This window comes from Lolium rigidum, chromosome 1, assembly GCF_022539505.1.
Source record: "Lolium rigidum isolate FL_2022 chromosome 1, APGP_CSIRO_Lrig_0.1, whole genome shotgun sequence".
NCBI classification, from domain to species: Eukaryota; Viridiplantae; Streptophyta; class Magnoliopsida; order Poales; family Poaceae; genus Lolium; species Lolium rigidum.
Window position 1 is genome coordinate 117,931,830 of NC_061508.1, and position 16,680 is coordinate 117,948,509.

General features: G+C 45.5%; 1 pseudogene; it reads right to left on the reverse strand.

The window, feature by feature from the left end:
• Positions 1-1,360: 1,360 nt before the first annotated feature.
• LOC124650669 lies at positions 1,361-15,969 on the reverse strand (annotated as a pseudogene).
• Between the last annotated feature and the right edge of the window lie 711 nt (positions 15,970-16,680).

Here is a 16,680-nt window from a genome sequence, read left to right on the forward strand (position 1 = left end):
GGATAAAACATCAATGCTTTGTCTAAGGATATTTGTGTTGATTACATTACGCACCATACTTAATGCAATTGTATGTTGTTTGCAACTTAATACTGGTAGGGGTGCGGATGCTAACCCGAAGGTGGACTTTTTAGGCATAGATGCATGCTGGATAGCGGTCTATGTAATTTGTCGTAATGCCCAATTGAATTTCACACTACTCATCATAATATGTATGTGCATTGTCATGCCCTCTTTATTTGTCAATTGCCCAACTGTAATTTGTTCACCCAACATGCTATTTCTTATTGGAGAGACACCACTAGTGAACTGTGGACCCCGGTCCATTCTTTTACATCGAATACAATCTACTGCAATACTTGTTCTTACTGTTCTTCGCAACCATCATCTTCCACACTATACATTTAATCCTTTGTTACAGCAAGCCGGTGAGATTGACAACCTCACTGTTACGTTGGGGCAAAGTACTTTGATTGTGTTGTGCAGGTTCCACGTTGGTGCCGGAATCCCTGGTGTTGTGCCGCACTACACTCTGCCACCATCAACCTTCACATGCTTCTTGACTCCTACTGGTTCGATAACCTTGGTTTCTTACTGAGGGAAAACTTGCTGTTGTACGCATCACACCTTCCTCTTGGGGTTCCCAACGGAACGCGTGTTGTACGCGTATCAAGCGTCAACTGTGGCATAAATTGGCTGCAAGGCAAAGGTCAAGAAACCTCAGTCTAATATGGAAATCCACCATAAAAGAAGAAAGCCAAGTTAAATAAATCGCTTACATGGTCACGGGCAGCTGGTGAAACGGGGGCGTTGCCAGAAGGAATGACCTTCGACACCGGAATCTTCACCAGGGCCGTCCTTGAGGGCGGCGTCGGTTCGGCAGGCGAAGAATTCGATTCCTTGGCTGACTCGGATTTCTCGGAGAATAACTTAGCCCTCTTTGCGAGAGGAACATCGTCTTCATCGTCAGAACTGCATGAAAATCAAGGGCGTTCATCATGCAGAATAAAGAAAGCTAGTTACGAAGAGAAAAATAGATACTCACAGGTCTAAGTCATCCTCGGCAGCAAAAAAACCTGTCGAACTGTTCGCAGCAGGGGGAGGCGATGCAGTTTCGTCGGCATCATCATCTTGTCCGCCAGGACTCGATTCAACAGTTGTGATCAGGTCCTCATTTATCCTCCTGCACCGCTTGCTCCTGGTAAGAACATCGTCCTCGGACGTCGCTGTCCTCAAGAACGTGCGGAGCATCCTCGGTCTCCTCGGAGTCATCATCGTCATCCTCTAGTTCTACACCACTTTCGGGTGTGGGAGCATATCATTGAGCCACGGTGGAGGCCTATCGACAGGTGAAAAATTATTAGAAGATCTGAGGACGGAATAATAATGGCAATCAAAGCAAATGCAGTAGAGGTTACCTCGGCCGGAAGATGCTTGAGATCATATGGAAGCAAGTAAGACGACGCACCTCGTCACGAAGCTCGTCATCCGACAGGTCGACTGAGTTGACTCTCGACTTGTTGTCCTTGCCGATATACATCCACAACTGGTGGGGCCGGGACATCAGCGGTTGCACCCGACATTTTAGGAACACTGAGACTACCTCAGTGCCGCACATCGTTAAGCCTCCAGTGTTCTTCAGGTCTACAACCTGTTCGAACAGCTTGTCAGCTATGGCGTTTTCTTCGGGAGACAGGATGTTCCGCCAGGATTTCTTCGGCTGGGCCACCAGAACGTCCTCAAATGGCGGAAGGTTGGAGTGCCACCCAGATGCTGGGATATCTCGCAGGTAGAACCATTTATGACGCCAGCCGTGGACAGATTCTTTCATCGGGAAGTTGAAGTAATGAACCTCCTTTCTAACAAAAAAAAACCAACGCCACCAACAACGGGAGGGCCACTGTTGTCATTGTGGCGCTTGACATAGAAGATTTTCCTCCATAGACCCCAATGGGGATCAATGCCGAGGAAAGCTTCACAAACAGTGATGAAAACGGAGAGATGGAGAATGGAATTTGGGGTCAGCTGCCAGAGCTGGATCCCGTAGAAAAACAAAAGGGAACGAAGAAATTCGTGGGCAGGAAGAGAAAGCACACGAAACAGGAAGGCGACGAACATAACAGTGAATCCCTTGGGAGGCTTTGGGCGAGAAGATGGACCTGAAAGACGAATGTCGTTGTCGGATGAAGAGATGAGGCCGAGGGTGCGCAGCTTGTTCGCCTCGCGGTTGGAAATGGTGGAGGCGCCCCAATCGCGGCTGACCTTGGTTGCGCCTAATGCACTGGTGTTCTTCTTCTTGCCCTTGGCGTCCGGAGCTCTTGAGAGAAGGAGCAGAGGTGAAAAGAAAGGCTGGGGAAGGAGATGAGCAGTGTGGAAGCGTAAAAAGTAAAAAACAATGGGAAGGCCCCTTATTTATATCATGAGACTGATGGGAAATCGTGGCCATAACTCCAAAGCCATCGTGGGAGGTGGACGAGATCTAGTCGTACACGTGTCGCTCTAATGAGAACGGAACCGGCGGCCCGTTATTCCCACGATGTGCGGAAATCAAGGAGGCGCCTCGGTTAATGCGCATGCACTGGTCATTTCCTAAAAACTGCCCGCGTAGAACTAGGGTGGGCCCGTCAGGTCACATCTTGTCAATCAAACCATAGCAATGGTGACGTAATCAGTGATGTCATGGAACGTGTCGACTCTAATTGAAGCATCCGAATAAATATTGAAATCATTGAGTGGATCAACTTGAGTCTATGCACGGTTGCAAAGATCCGCACCTAGACTCGGGGGCTACTCCCATCGGCAGCGCTGGACGCGCACCCGATAAGTTTGAACTTGAAGATCGAATCGTTCAGCTCGAGTCTGCACTCGGTCGCAAGCGCCCGCGCTCAGACTCGGGGGCTACTCCCATCGGGAGCGATGGACGCGCACCGACAAACTTTTTTGCACTCCAGGATCATGCCTGGGGACTTGATTCTGTGTAGGGTAACGTTGTTTTGCCATCGGCAGTTAACCAGCAAAGTTTGGCACGTTACTCAATATCCTTTACGCATTAAACCTTGCTTAAACTATTGAAGCCCCGATGCAAATGTATCGGATGACCTATGAAGACTTGCAGAAAGCTTCGGCAGAAGAAAACATTCGAGTGGCACAACTTGAGTCTACGCACGGATTGCAAGCATCCGTACCTAGACTCGGGGGCTACTCCCATCGGGAGCGCTGGACGCGCACCCGATAAAAGGAGATAATGCTGTTACAAGGAGAACAAGAATTATCAATAGAGAAGAACATTCGGTTGAGGTGTGCTTTAGTCTCTACCCGAAATATCTTCGGCTAGACACTCGGGGGCTACTGACATGGGCATTACCCTTCGGGTAACTGTTATTGCCCTATCCTGTACGGCCCAACTGGAGGCCCATGAAGACACCCGATGGCAAGGTGGGCCACTACGTCGGTGCCGAAGAAGATTCCTTGAAAAACAAGACGAAGAGGAATCGAACAAGGAAAGTTTAGAGCTAGGGTCTTTTGTAACCTAGCCGTAATCGGACAGATCTCTTGAGACCTGGCCCCCAATATAAGGGCCAGGAGAGGGGCTGCCGAGAAACACAATCAATCTTAGCAACTTTAGCCACCGCAAGTCTAGAGCTAGGTCCACGTAGAACTTAGCCTCTCGACGAGATCGCAGCCAAAACCTTCGGCACCCCATTGTTACCCGATATTTTCATAATCAAGATCAGACAGGCTGGACGTAAGGGTTTAACCTCATCGAGGGCCCCGAACCTGGGTAAATCGCTCTCCCCGCTTGTCTGTTAACCGATGTCTAGTGTCAGCCTACAAGATTCCATCAACCCTAAGCCCCAAACGGAGGGCATTGCCGAGGAGTACCCTCGACAGAGAGGGAGAGGGCTGGCCACCTCTTGAGCCGCACCACCAAAGGGCACCCAAGGCCGGCGCCCAAGTGCCCCTCTCCCAAACCCTAGCCACTCCCCTCCTCTATCCTCTCCCGTGGTGCTTACGGCGAAGCGCTGCCGGAGATCTCCACCACCACCGTCACCATGCCATCGTGCTGGCGGGATTCCGAGGAGGATCTACTACATCCGCTACCCACTGGAACGGGGAGAAGGACGTCGCCATCAACACCGTACGTGTGATCGAGTGCGGAGGTGCTGCCCGATTGTGGCACCATCAAGATCTTCTACGCCGCTTTTGAAAGTGGCAACTGATCGACTACATCCACCACGAGATTTATCTCATTAACGCTTAGCGATCTTCGAGGGTATGTTGATCTTCACCTTGTTGCTACCATCTACTAGATTAGATCTTGGCTTGTTATTCGTTCTTGCGGTAGGAAACTTTTAATTTTCTATGCTACGAATCCCTACAGGATCATCTAACCATGTCGCATATGCACTTCCTGGAATCATTGTCTCATTATCCATAATGACTCGGGGCCCGTCCAGCGTGCTTTTCTCTTCATATTGCGCTCCTTCATCTTGTTATCCTTTTTCGGTTCCTCCTCTTTCTTGTTCAATTAATCCAATGTTGCCGCATGATTTGCTATAATCTCCAAGCTTTTCCGATAATATGTACCGTCAAATGCTAGAATCATTGGTAGATTCCCTCTTTTTGTAGCTTCACTTTTCCTATATGTTTTATATCGTATGTGTTATCTCCTTCAACTTTCATCACCTCGATGATGACATACTGAAGGGTTATGAACACTCTAACCAGTGTGTCCACATCATAACCATCAAAGTATTGTTCAACCGACTCAGTTAATTCCTTTAGTGTGGTAGGTGCATACTGTCAGGGATTGTATGGAGCTGAAAAAGCCAAGATCCAGGACATTCAAGTCAGGTGAGTTTGGAGGCTGTTGCAGCAACTTAATGTCCCGTCCAGATTCTTTGACAACAGCTAGAAAATTGGATCATTTGGAAGAACGTGCGTTCATGCACTGTCTTGCTGGATAAAGATGGTTCCCTCATTGTCCGGCCATAGATATGCAATTGCTGAAATTACCTTTTCACAAAGGAATTCCCTCATTACGTTTCTAGTAACTATGATGGTCTTTAGTTCCATCGTTCCTTTCAATCTATTTTTGGAGTTGTACTAGGCTGCAGTTTCTTCAACAAATTAATGCCCAGATTCCGATTTTTCCATCAAACGTGACTTTTTTTTGCTCATTGTACCGGGGTTTGGCCACTGCAGTTAAGACCATAACTTTTCCTATAATGTTCTTGTTGTGAATAGTTCGCACGGGGTCTTGTTATTCCGGCAGTAGATAGTATTTTCTGCTCCTCTTTGTCATGTCGAACCATTTTTCATCTATATAAACTATGTTCTCCATACTAAGAAACGATGGTTCTGCCTCTCATAATGTTGTTTGATCGATCATTGAAGTGCAAAATTTGAGTCTAGCAATCTTGTTTTCTGGTTTCAATGCTGGTTTGAGGGTACTTTTATGTCGTCTTATTTTACCCCATTGAAACCTTCTCTGCAAGGTGGCATAAGCGACACCCAATTTCCTTGCGAGCGCCCTCAATGTCGACCTTTTGTTTAGAGGAATGGAAAGCATCCTTGACAAACCAAGATCTGCTCTCTTCCGTCCATACCGCCCCTTCTTTTGATTTGACACATCAACCTCTAGCTCCTTTATCTCTTGTTCTCGTGCCTTTTTCCATATTCTTTATATTGTGCTGAGACTTGTTTTCAGAAGAGTAGCTACAAATTCGTTATCTGCCTTTTCAATTGACATGTCATTGCGAAGAGCTTTCAATGCAATGTATGCCGTGAATCTGTGACTATCAGGAAGCTCTCTACGGTGTGCATGCGCAACAGGTATTTGTACATCTTCGGCTTCGGGCATGTGTACATCTTCGGCTTCGAGTATTTGTACATCTTCTTCCTCTTCCTCTTCCTCATGTGGATTAAATTTAAGATCCAAATAAATCACAACTTGTGGAGGCAAGTTTAGATCGAGGTCCATCTCCTCTTGTTGTACCTGCACCAAAAGGAACAAAAAAATACCAGTAATGCATCAAAAGGAACAAAAAATATCAGTAATGAATGTGCAAGTGTGTGTCCCTTGTATTTTGGGTATTTCAACTAGGCCGATTCAGCGATTACTAGGCCGATTAATCGCTACTAGGAGCCTGACCGTGTCGATTACCATTAATCTCTTGTGTTAATCCTTCCAATTACTAGGTATGTTCCCGATTAACTACTGCACTTGGTCAAAAAAGTTAGAAACTTTTCAATGCATATAGCTAGTACATGCGCTACCCCTCCCCAATAAAGTAGGTTTTACAAAGCTCCCGCTTGATTGCAGCCTCTAACAGCTCGAATTCCATTGTCGCCAACTAGTTCCTTGCCCTCCCAGACCAGTTAATCTGAGTTGCCTAGATACAGGAGCTCGACCACCTTGAGTAGATCGTGCAGGAGCTCAAGGGCGCCATCGATAGGTTAGGTGGTTGAGGTGTAAGAGGGGTCATACCCTAGGTAGGTGGTGGGAGAAGATAAACTTCAGAGGTGAGAGGATAAGAAGTGGAAAGAAACGCGGCTTCGACTAGTGGATCCTAATTCGCTCGTGACCTTGAAGATTAGGTCACGGTGGAGAAGCATACATATTTTTTCTGGGATTTTAGGCTCTAGAGAAGTAGGGCCAGACATATAGAGGCTCATATACTATTATTTTTCTTACATAAACTGTTTTTACGTGCTAATTTGTGTAGATTACACCGATTAACAGCCGACCGATTAAATTAGTTAATCGTCCGAATTCCGATTAATCGCTACTCCCAAGCCGACCGAGCAGTTAACGATTACCGATTTCCTTACCATTGGTCTTTAGTGATAAATTTCTTGTCCAAAGTGATCTTGAGCTCCACAAGTAAAGGGTGAAAGCAGCTACTGTTCAAACTCGCGTTGATTTGGCTGTCTAGCATTTGAGTAGCTCATATCTTAGGCTTAATTAAGTTTATTCCAAGCAAATTTCATCTGTCTAGTGCTTTTACACCTTGTGATTGATGATCCTTACATATATGCTGAAACATAGGTGCACGTTTTTGTTATTTACCTGTTCACTGGATTTACGCTGGGAAGTGGTTTTCTACAAGGAATGCTCTGCCATTTTGTAGGATGAAGCACTGATAGCTCAGCCATCTACGGACAAGATAATTATGTGGGACATCTATACATGCTACAATGTCAATAGTCTGTATCCCTTATGGTTCTTCAGTTGATCTGACACTGACAGTTAAACGGCGTCATTCTGCTTAATCAGATTTGTTTGATAAACCTGGCTTATATCATGTTGTTTCACCTCATTCACCACTACTGTGGAAATATGGATGGTCTCCTGCAGTATTTTAATCTTCCATTCATGATATAGCTTACATACATAACCAAATGTCTTCGCTTAACTCAGAAGAACATTGTTGACGCAAGATACATGTCATTTCAGAATTAAATCAGATTTCACATTTTCCATGGATCGATCTTCGCATGGTTCGGTCAGGGTTGTGACTACTTTTATGAATTATTTTTGCAGACCTGTGTGAATTTTCTTGATCTGGTGGTGTGTGAGCTGAGCTTAACTGAAACTAAATGCTGGCAAAGAGGCCAAGGAGGAGTTGTGGGGGGGGGGGGGGGGAGGTCGCCTTGCCTCCGCCCCGCCTCCTCTGCTCCTGGAGGCCCCATCTCCGCCCCGCCTCCTCCTCTCCTAGAGGCCCGCCTCCGCCCCGCACCCTCTGCTCCTGGAGGCCCCGCCTCCTATGCTCCTGAGCGGTCGCGAATGGACGGTGGGGCTGCTGACTACCATCGACATTGAGCGCCCCAGCTCCGGTGCGGGACGGGGATGGAGCTCCGGCGTGGGATGGGACTATCGGGATCAAGAATTTTGAACTAAGGACCACGGTTGAGAGGAACTAAATCTGTGAGGGGGTTTTCACAAAACTATCATTCTACATGGGCCACATCAAGTAAATCGGGCCGGAGGGAGTACAAAATTTGAACAAATTATTTTGGAGCGGATGGAGTATAAAAGTAGTCACAATATATGTCACAAAGAATGGTTAAATGTGAGAAGAATTTAAGAGGCAGGGTAAAACCTAACAAAGGGTCACAATTAGGTGGTAGTAAAACATACTGAATTATACTGAAAACCCCATCGTCTAATAAGGTTAGTCATAGTGCTAGTATCATAGCTAGTATCATGCATCATAGCCCCACCAAAAATGCTGATGTGGCAGGTAATTATGGATGGGAGAGAAAATTGAAGTATCATAGGTAGATACTGTATCATAGCGCACATCACGAAAAAAGTTAGTATCAAATAAATCTTGTACACAAATTTGTATTGGAATTCTACAAATCACTTAATATAGCAAAACTATAATACTAGTCTATGATACTATGCATTATGGATCTAGTATCATACAAAAGTACCATATACATGATACTACCATATGATACTACCCACTATGGCCAGCCTAAATCATCTAACATGTGACACATTGGTATTGGTATTGGTACTTTTCAGACATTCAGAAGTTTTAAAGTATTAGAGTTAGTAAATGCAAGCATGAAAACATGCAAAAAAAATTATCAAAAAGGCACGACCATTCCTGCAACTGCGTGTTCTATAAGATTAACTCCTGATATAGCTACTCAGGAATCGTTGGAGGATGCAATTCAGATCCAATTCGGAGGATGCTCATGCAAGCTAATTGAGCAACGAGAGAAAACCGTCTTAGTGACATTGTACTTTTAATTTTTGAACATAAGTGAGATTGTACTTGGAGCAAGGAAATCTCCGTTTTAACCTTGAGAGAATTCCTTATTTAACACTACTCTTAAATATGATTCTTATATGACACTGGAAATTTTTGACTTCCTTATTTGACACTTGGTGTTAATTTTGATGCCTTATTTGACACTCTAGTACATTTTTAGGGCTAACGGTGTCAATTGGAGACCTACAAAGACACTTTTACCCCTGGTGCATAGTGTTACCAGAATTGTTTACAAGACAAACGTCGTTGTACCGTGATGTGTTCAGTCATGCATGGTTGATCGATGATTGAACGCCAATTTGCCCCAAGATGTCTATGGTACAACTCCGGCAGGACGCGCATGTAAGCTATAGACGAACGTACGAGCTAAGAGCATCCCCACTCGTTGGCGCTCCCCACATCCAAATCCGGGTCGGATTGGACGAAATTAAGTCGTGGGGAGTACCGTATTTCCAGTCGTCCACCTGGAGTTCGGTGGACATAGTTTAAATTCAAACAAAGCGCCGTCCCGCGCTACAAGTACGGCCAGTTGATCGGCAAAAGGAGCAAAAGGATCAGCCACAGATCGGTGATCGGAGGGACTCGTACGCCTGCCTCACTCGAAGCCAATATGTGTCGAACGACTGATTGGCCCCGATTATGCCGTTCGTGGACACGGTCATCCATGCTTCGGCGAGGCACTCCTCTTCCTTCGGCGTCCATTTGATACGCGGTTCGGCAGGCGGCGAGTCCTTCTTCCTCTTCTTCTTCCCCTTCGACAGGTTGGCGGCGGCTTGAGTTGGCTCTTCTTCTTCCTCGTCTTCTTCTTCGACGGCTTGGCTTCAGTCGGCAACATCCTCCCGATGCTCGTTGCGCGCCGCCACAGCTGCCGTCGCCCTCGCCTCCTCTTGCGTGAAGAACCCCGGGCACGCAGCGGCGGCGGCCATGAAGAACCCCGGACTCGCAGCGGCGGCCATGGAGCCGGAGGTGATCATCTCGTGGATCTCCTCTTCGTTCGGCGCCGCCATCGCACCGAACGGGAGCGACCCTCGTCGCAGGGCCTGCGAGGTGCCCTCGAACTGGCCGCCGCCGCCGACGTCAAGCTCGGGCGGCGACGGCGTGGACCTGGACGGTTGGACGTAGGCGCCCTCTTGGAACACAGCAGGCGGCGATTTTTTGCTGGGCCGTACGTCGGTGGTGGAGCTACCGCTTTGGAGGGGATGCAAAATAGGTATTGGTCTGTACTTGTGTCTTGTGTCTGAACTCCCGATGGCTCCATCCCCAATTTCCCTACGGTGCGTGGCCGCGTTTCTAACCCTAGGAGGGACTCCCGCAGCTGACGGCTCGCTTCGGCGCTCCCCTCCCCGGCATGCCGGCAGCAGGTATCGCGGCCCTTGCTCTCCCCCTTTCCCTGTTCGCCATCTTCCACATCCCTGATCTCTACGCCAACCATACCGCATAGGTGTTGGCCTGCCGCGCTGGGGATTCTGAAGTAGGCAGCGGTCGCCCCATGGCATGGAGCTTAAGGCCGTCCATGAATGAACCCATACGGCCGTGTACAAACTCCGTCGACCGCCGTCCGTTGGTGTTCCTTCAAGGATCCAAGGCTGTCTACCGGTCCATGTGCATCATGTATCCACTGTCTTGATCTGGAGTCCTCGCCAACTGAGAGGCTGCAGCCCAACCTTTTCCTTTCACGATCCAGCCATGATCAAGCCACAATGAGGTCAGTGATGTTCCCCAACCTCCACATTTTGCTATATCGGAACCTGCAAAAAAGTGCTAGCCAGGTGGATATGGTTCGACACTCTCATGGTAAGTCTGCATCCATTGATCCGGTATCTCACACTTCCAGAAATTTTGTTCAGTACAAGTTGATCATATTAAATTTGATGTTTACTTTAATCTGAGAACAAGGGAAAATGAGCAGACCACAATAGCATAAGAACAGATAGTGTCCAGTTATCTGTATATGCACAATCCAATTAATGGCATGCTCGATGGAGACTATAGTACAACTTTCTGTTGCATTCGTGTCACTTAAATTCACTTGGCAGCATGATGTTTGCAGGCTAGCTGTTAATCAATTGGCACGTTTCTGCTATGCATTTTAATTTTAATTGATCTAACACCCCAATGCTGTAAGACGAGAAATTCTTGAATTAGATCTTCAAAACCATGAGCAAATCAAATTTTTAGTGCTTCAAACAAAGCATTAATAAGGTTTAATTTATCATTGCTATTCATATATAGTTAACCGACATAGTATTTTTGACTGTGAACGGCAGGAGCTCTGCCTTTGCATTGCATTATAGAAGAGGGAAAATGGTCCAGTTTATAAGGAAACCAGACCGAAAACCATACAACACACGGTTAATTCAGGGGAAACCGTTAAAACCAGCAACCCCACACACTACAACTCAAGGCACGTCGTCTGTGCTAACCGACATAGTATGAACATGTATGGTTATTCACTTCAGATTATCATAGTTCTTTTTTGTACTGTATTTGTTCACCATTAATTTGGGAAGTTGAGGGAACATATTGGCAACTTGCCTCTTCCTGAATCTGCATCGTCCTAAAAGGATGGTTATGTAAATCCGTTTTGAAATCTGAATGGCATGGTTTCTTTGTTTTGCATGCGTGTTCTTATTTTCTGGATTGGCACTATATAATTTAGAGTCTTCTTGATCATTCAGTATTCCTCCATTAAATGATGTCTCCTAGATTCTTGTAGGTAGCTATTCTGGACCAGATTGCTTTCCTAGCTAATAGTAGGCCACGTACGCACGGGAACACAAAATCTCGAGTTGGCAGAGGCTCCAGCCCTCCTAAAATTTCTTTATTCCTTCCGATCTGAGTTACATAGCTAGTCTGCTTATATTGTTCAATCGGGCCAGGATTTTTTTTGTTTTGGATTGGACTGTTGAACAGGTCACCACTATGTCAGGGGTATTTTGGACCGCCTGAAATTAAATTGACGGAACCATCTAACAGAATGAACCGTAGTGTCATATAAGGCATCCAAATTTACACCAAGTGTCAAATAAGGAAGTCAAAATTTTCTAGTGTCATATAAGGAATCATATTTGAGAGTAGTGTCAAATAAGGAATTCTCTCAAACCTTTTACTTTAGGGAGGCATGCCTGATAAGGTAAAACTTCCACCCGGCCAATGTTGCGTCTTTGTTCCAGGCCTCCAATCCTACTGCTGCTTCAGCAGCATATACGCACGGAGATTGTAGCTGAAACACAATCATACCCCGTTTCTCACCCAAATTTGGAAGTTTGGCGGCCTAGTCTGTTTTTAAATTTTGGTCCACACATTTTTTAAAGTATATTTTTTGTCGGCCATGATTTTACCGTTTTTTGGCTATCTAAACACCACGCGGCCAAAAAGGAAAAATGCGTCTCCCTATCCGTGCAATCCCGGAAATGGCGCTAGCTCGTGAATTTATACCGCCTATGACTGCTTGGCTCACAGCCAGATACCGTGCCACCATTTCTCCCCCTTCGATCTCTCCATCCCCACGACGAGATTCACCGACAAGCATGTAAGTGGCGTCATCTACCTCGATCGTTGTAGGATGGCGGGGACAAGCAATCTCTTCCTCATCTTTTCCGAACTCTTTGCTGGACCAGAAAGAGGCGATGAAAAAATGATCTGGTTGCTATTCGTATTTTCAATTTCTACATTGGCGTGTTGACAATCGAGGATCTTGCATGTCGTTGTGGCATGAAGATCGGATGCTTTTATTTTCTGTTGGTCAAAATTAATAAAATATTAATGATGTTCTGCTACTGCTCCTTGGGCAACGACGACTCTCTGTTTCTCTTGAAGTTCCTCTACCGTGGGCGCTGGCGACTCTTCGTCAAGGTGTGTGACGGGCAGTACGGCACCCTCTACCACCGTCGCTACCCCGCCCCGGGCAACGACGACGACGCGTAGGTGATGTGGGCGGACAACAGGTTGCTTGTGGAGGCAGGACCGAGAAGTCTCGGTCGCCTCGGTCACGGCAGATTTTTAGCTAGTCCGCGTAGCCATTCCATTGCTTAGAAGTATCAGGGACTATCTATGCAGTATACATTTCTCATTACATTCGATTGTGGGAACGGGAAAAACGAATAATTTCTCTCTTTGTCATGTGTTGGGGCTGAATCACTCAGCCCTTCTTCCTCTCTACTACCTCTCACTCTGAATTCTCACAAATCTCTTTTGTCTTTCTCAAGTACACTCACGGTGAGGAACTCCACACACATGCACCAAGGTCGAATCCAACCGGCTTTGCAACGAGCTATCCTCTCCCCAAGGATGCTACACTTACGGATTGTTTCTACGGAATCCCCAGACAGACGTGGAGGATCCTGGAGAGACTTCAGTTCCTAATCTCACAGGAGCGAAAAGATTTGCTCCAACCGAATTGGTCCACCTCATCCCGTAACAATATTTCGTAATAAAATTTGCGTAAGTGTAGCATTATTGATTCTCTCCTTGGTGTATCACATGGACTACATTATTTTGGTCAGCACTCACGACCTGTTATTTTTTTATTAACTCAAAGTGACTATTTATACAGGGAGTTGGCACTCGCATGTCTCCGCTGATTCCTAAACTCACGCCACAATTACCACTAAGCACTAACAGCTCACCTGATCTACTTCCTAGACAGCATGCTCGTGCGAGGTACTCCCTCCATATCGGTTTAGATGGGTATTACGTATTTCAAGATAAAACTTTAGATACTAATTTAGTCAATAAAATATAAGATATATATCACAAAAATTATACTATTGAAAACTTCTTTTGAATATGAATATAATGGTATAATTTTTGTGACATATATCTCATATTTTATTAACCAAATTTATAGTTAAACTTTCTCCTCGAAATACGTAATAGCCCTAGTATGGACGTAGTAGTCCTCACGTATTTACGGCGACAGTCAATTTCATGTCCAATATAAGAATAGTTTGCTAAGCATTTCTAATTTCTTGTGATCTGAGTTCTATTGTACTCCCATGGATATATATACCTAATTAACTCTAGTATATATGATCACATTGATATCATTCCAATAAAGAGAAAGAAACACTAGAAATCATTATAGAATATCAAGTGCCGGTTTTTGATTTTTCCTAATCATGTGAGAAAAAAATATTTCTAAGTCAAAACTAAGAACTATCTGATCTAAAAGCTGAGTCTTGTAAGTTCAAAAGGATGAAAAGATCTTCATCCAATGGCAATGGATGCCATTATGTAAATTGAGCTCTATTTAAAATAGCCCGCTATACCTTGGTTATAGCCTTTCGCGAGGCATGCGGCTAAGGCTAGAGCGTTCAAATGCTAAAATGGATTATAGCTATTTAGCTCCCATTTAGCTCAATTGCGGCTATCTTCCTGCTCAACGGCCCGAAAGAATTAACCCAGAATTTTCGGAGCAGCCCAATTTACGAACACCACTATGTCATGAACTGCTGCTACTTAATAATATTGTAATATTTTGAGATAACTATGTCCTTAACTATCCGCGAACTATGTTTTGGACAGAATTATGTGAACTATGTTTTGGTTATGTGTATCTCTTATGTGACTATGTTACTATTTTATGCATATGTGAATTATTGATGTATATATACTATATACGATTATATGCTGACAAAATATTTTTTCTCCATTATTTAGCAAATCGGCTATGTGGTCTTAGCGCGCTATACCCTGGCTATAGCCTTTTGTAGCCTCAAAAATCGCCGTAGCTATAAACAATAGCCCGCTATTTTAACTAGAGCAATTGAGATATCATTTTTTTTGGCCGGTAGACACTTCTCTCATAGGGGAACGAAATTTCCAGTTTCTGTCCAATTACCGGAAATCTCAGCCGATATTAAAAGCCCTGTAATTTCATCTATTTCTCTCCCTTGGAACGAAATTTGCTTGCCACGACTTGCCCAACTGCACACGGTAATGAGTGGAAAATAAAATCCATGGACATTTATGGTTTTTTCTTTAAGAAAAGCTAATCAGCAAGGTTCGAGTTGACCAGATCACGACCTCTCTTGGGGTACAGCAAAGAGTAAACATGACAGTTACGACGAGATTACACTTAATTTGGAAGCAAACTTGGTAATGAGCTCATTCAGAACAGAAGGATAAGTTGCAGCTATATGCTCCCACTCACTTGTCGCCATAACTTCTTTCCAAGCTGCAGCAGATTGGACTTTGAGGAACTCCAAGCAGGCATCCTTCAATCCGCAGCAATGGTGCTGCACAGCCAGAGCAAGAATGGTGGAGACCAAGTTTAGATTTATGCGCTCTGACAACTTCTGTTCGCACATCGACTTCAACCGTTGGAGATCATATCGATCCGATGCAACAAACAGGTGTTGCAGCCACATAACTTCAGCTCTCCCTTCTTCTATACCCCCATCCACCTCCATCTTGGGCATTGAGTCGGTGTAAACGAAACCAAGCAAGGCCTTGAAAACTTTTGCTTCCATGTCTTGTATCTGTATGACACTATTCGTAGCCGCCTCTTTCATGGGGCCAAAGAGCTCCGCCGTAAAGACGGCGGAACGGGCTGCAAGCAGACAACGGTGAGCGGGGAATGTCTCACCGTCGACCTCAAATGTCACATCAGCACCTATCTTTGCTTCAAGGAGATGGTTCAAATGCTGACATATGTTAGAGGGTGGCACCTCAATATATGCAGGAGGGGAGTCAGCGATGATGAGATCACACCGGATGGTAAAACAATCATCCTTTATATGCTTCGATTTCGCGAAAGCTTCTTTGTTTATGAAACGAAGGCGACCCCAAGAAGGCTCACTGCTAGAAAATCCACATGTTTTGATTCCACGTATGTGAGCGGCTCTTGCTTGTCAACCTCGACAATGAAGCTGAACTCCAGATGGACGTTGACCGGCTGTGCAACATCCTGATCAAGGACAAGAAAAACGGAAACAAAATCGGAGCTCTCGGAGCAACGACCATTCGGGAAAAAATCGAGAACCCAACGATAGCCTCCAGCTCTGAAAGAGCGACCCCTGATGTGCGTTCCATTGGGCGTGTCTTTGGCACAAGAGTAACCTTCGAAAACAAGCAGATGATACCCGCTGCCGCTGGCCGTGCCTTGGTGCATGGCCGGCGCGCAGAACGGATGCAGCAGCTTGCGGTTGGCAACGACGGATACTCCGGCGAAAGACATGATTGCGGTGGACAGGAGCGATGCTGTGGGCTTGAGATTGGAGAGGAAGGAGGTCAGATAGGTGGAAGTGCATATGCTTTTCATAAGGCCCAGTCACCAGCATTTATACTTGTGGAAAATCAGGGCGTGCGTCTCCTCGTCTTCGTATGCACGCGCCCCCATCCGTCTCTTCGAGAACTGAAACGCTAAATGTGTGCCACTTTCTAGGGACATTGATGAGTGCGAATTCATGCTTGGCGCTCCCTCGTGTAACATACTTTTTTTTTGTTCTTTTTTGTTTTTTTGTACTCTCTCCGTCTCCATAAGCGTGACGCTAGAAAGAAAAGAAGTGAAAATCTATCGCGCGAACGTGAGATTTTACTTCCCGCGGCTTGAAGTGATTTGGGCCGCACGATCTCAGACCGACGGTTGGATGGGCATGGCAACTCCTGATTTCTCAATACGAAGGCAAAGTTGCCGGGCCTACCAGTGCGCTTTTAAGAGTTTTTTACGGTACAATTTACTCGTCCTATGGACGAGTAGTATTTTGAGGGGTATTTTAGGAAATTCACGTGATAAGATAATCATGACATAAATTTAGTTTGATTTCTTACCACAATCAGTGCCACGTTACAATCTAATATTTCCATGATACTTAGGAATGATGCATTGAATCTTTTTTTTTTTGCGAAACACAGTACAATCAAAAACGCTCATACATATGCGCACACA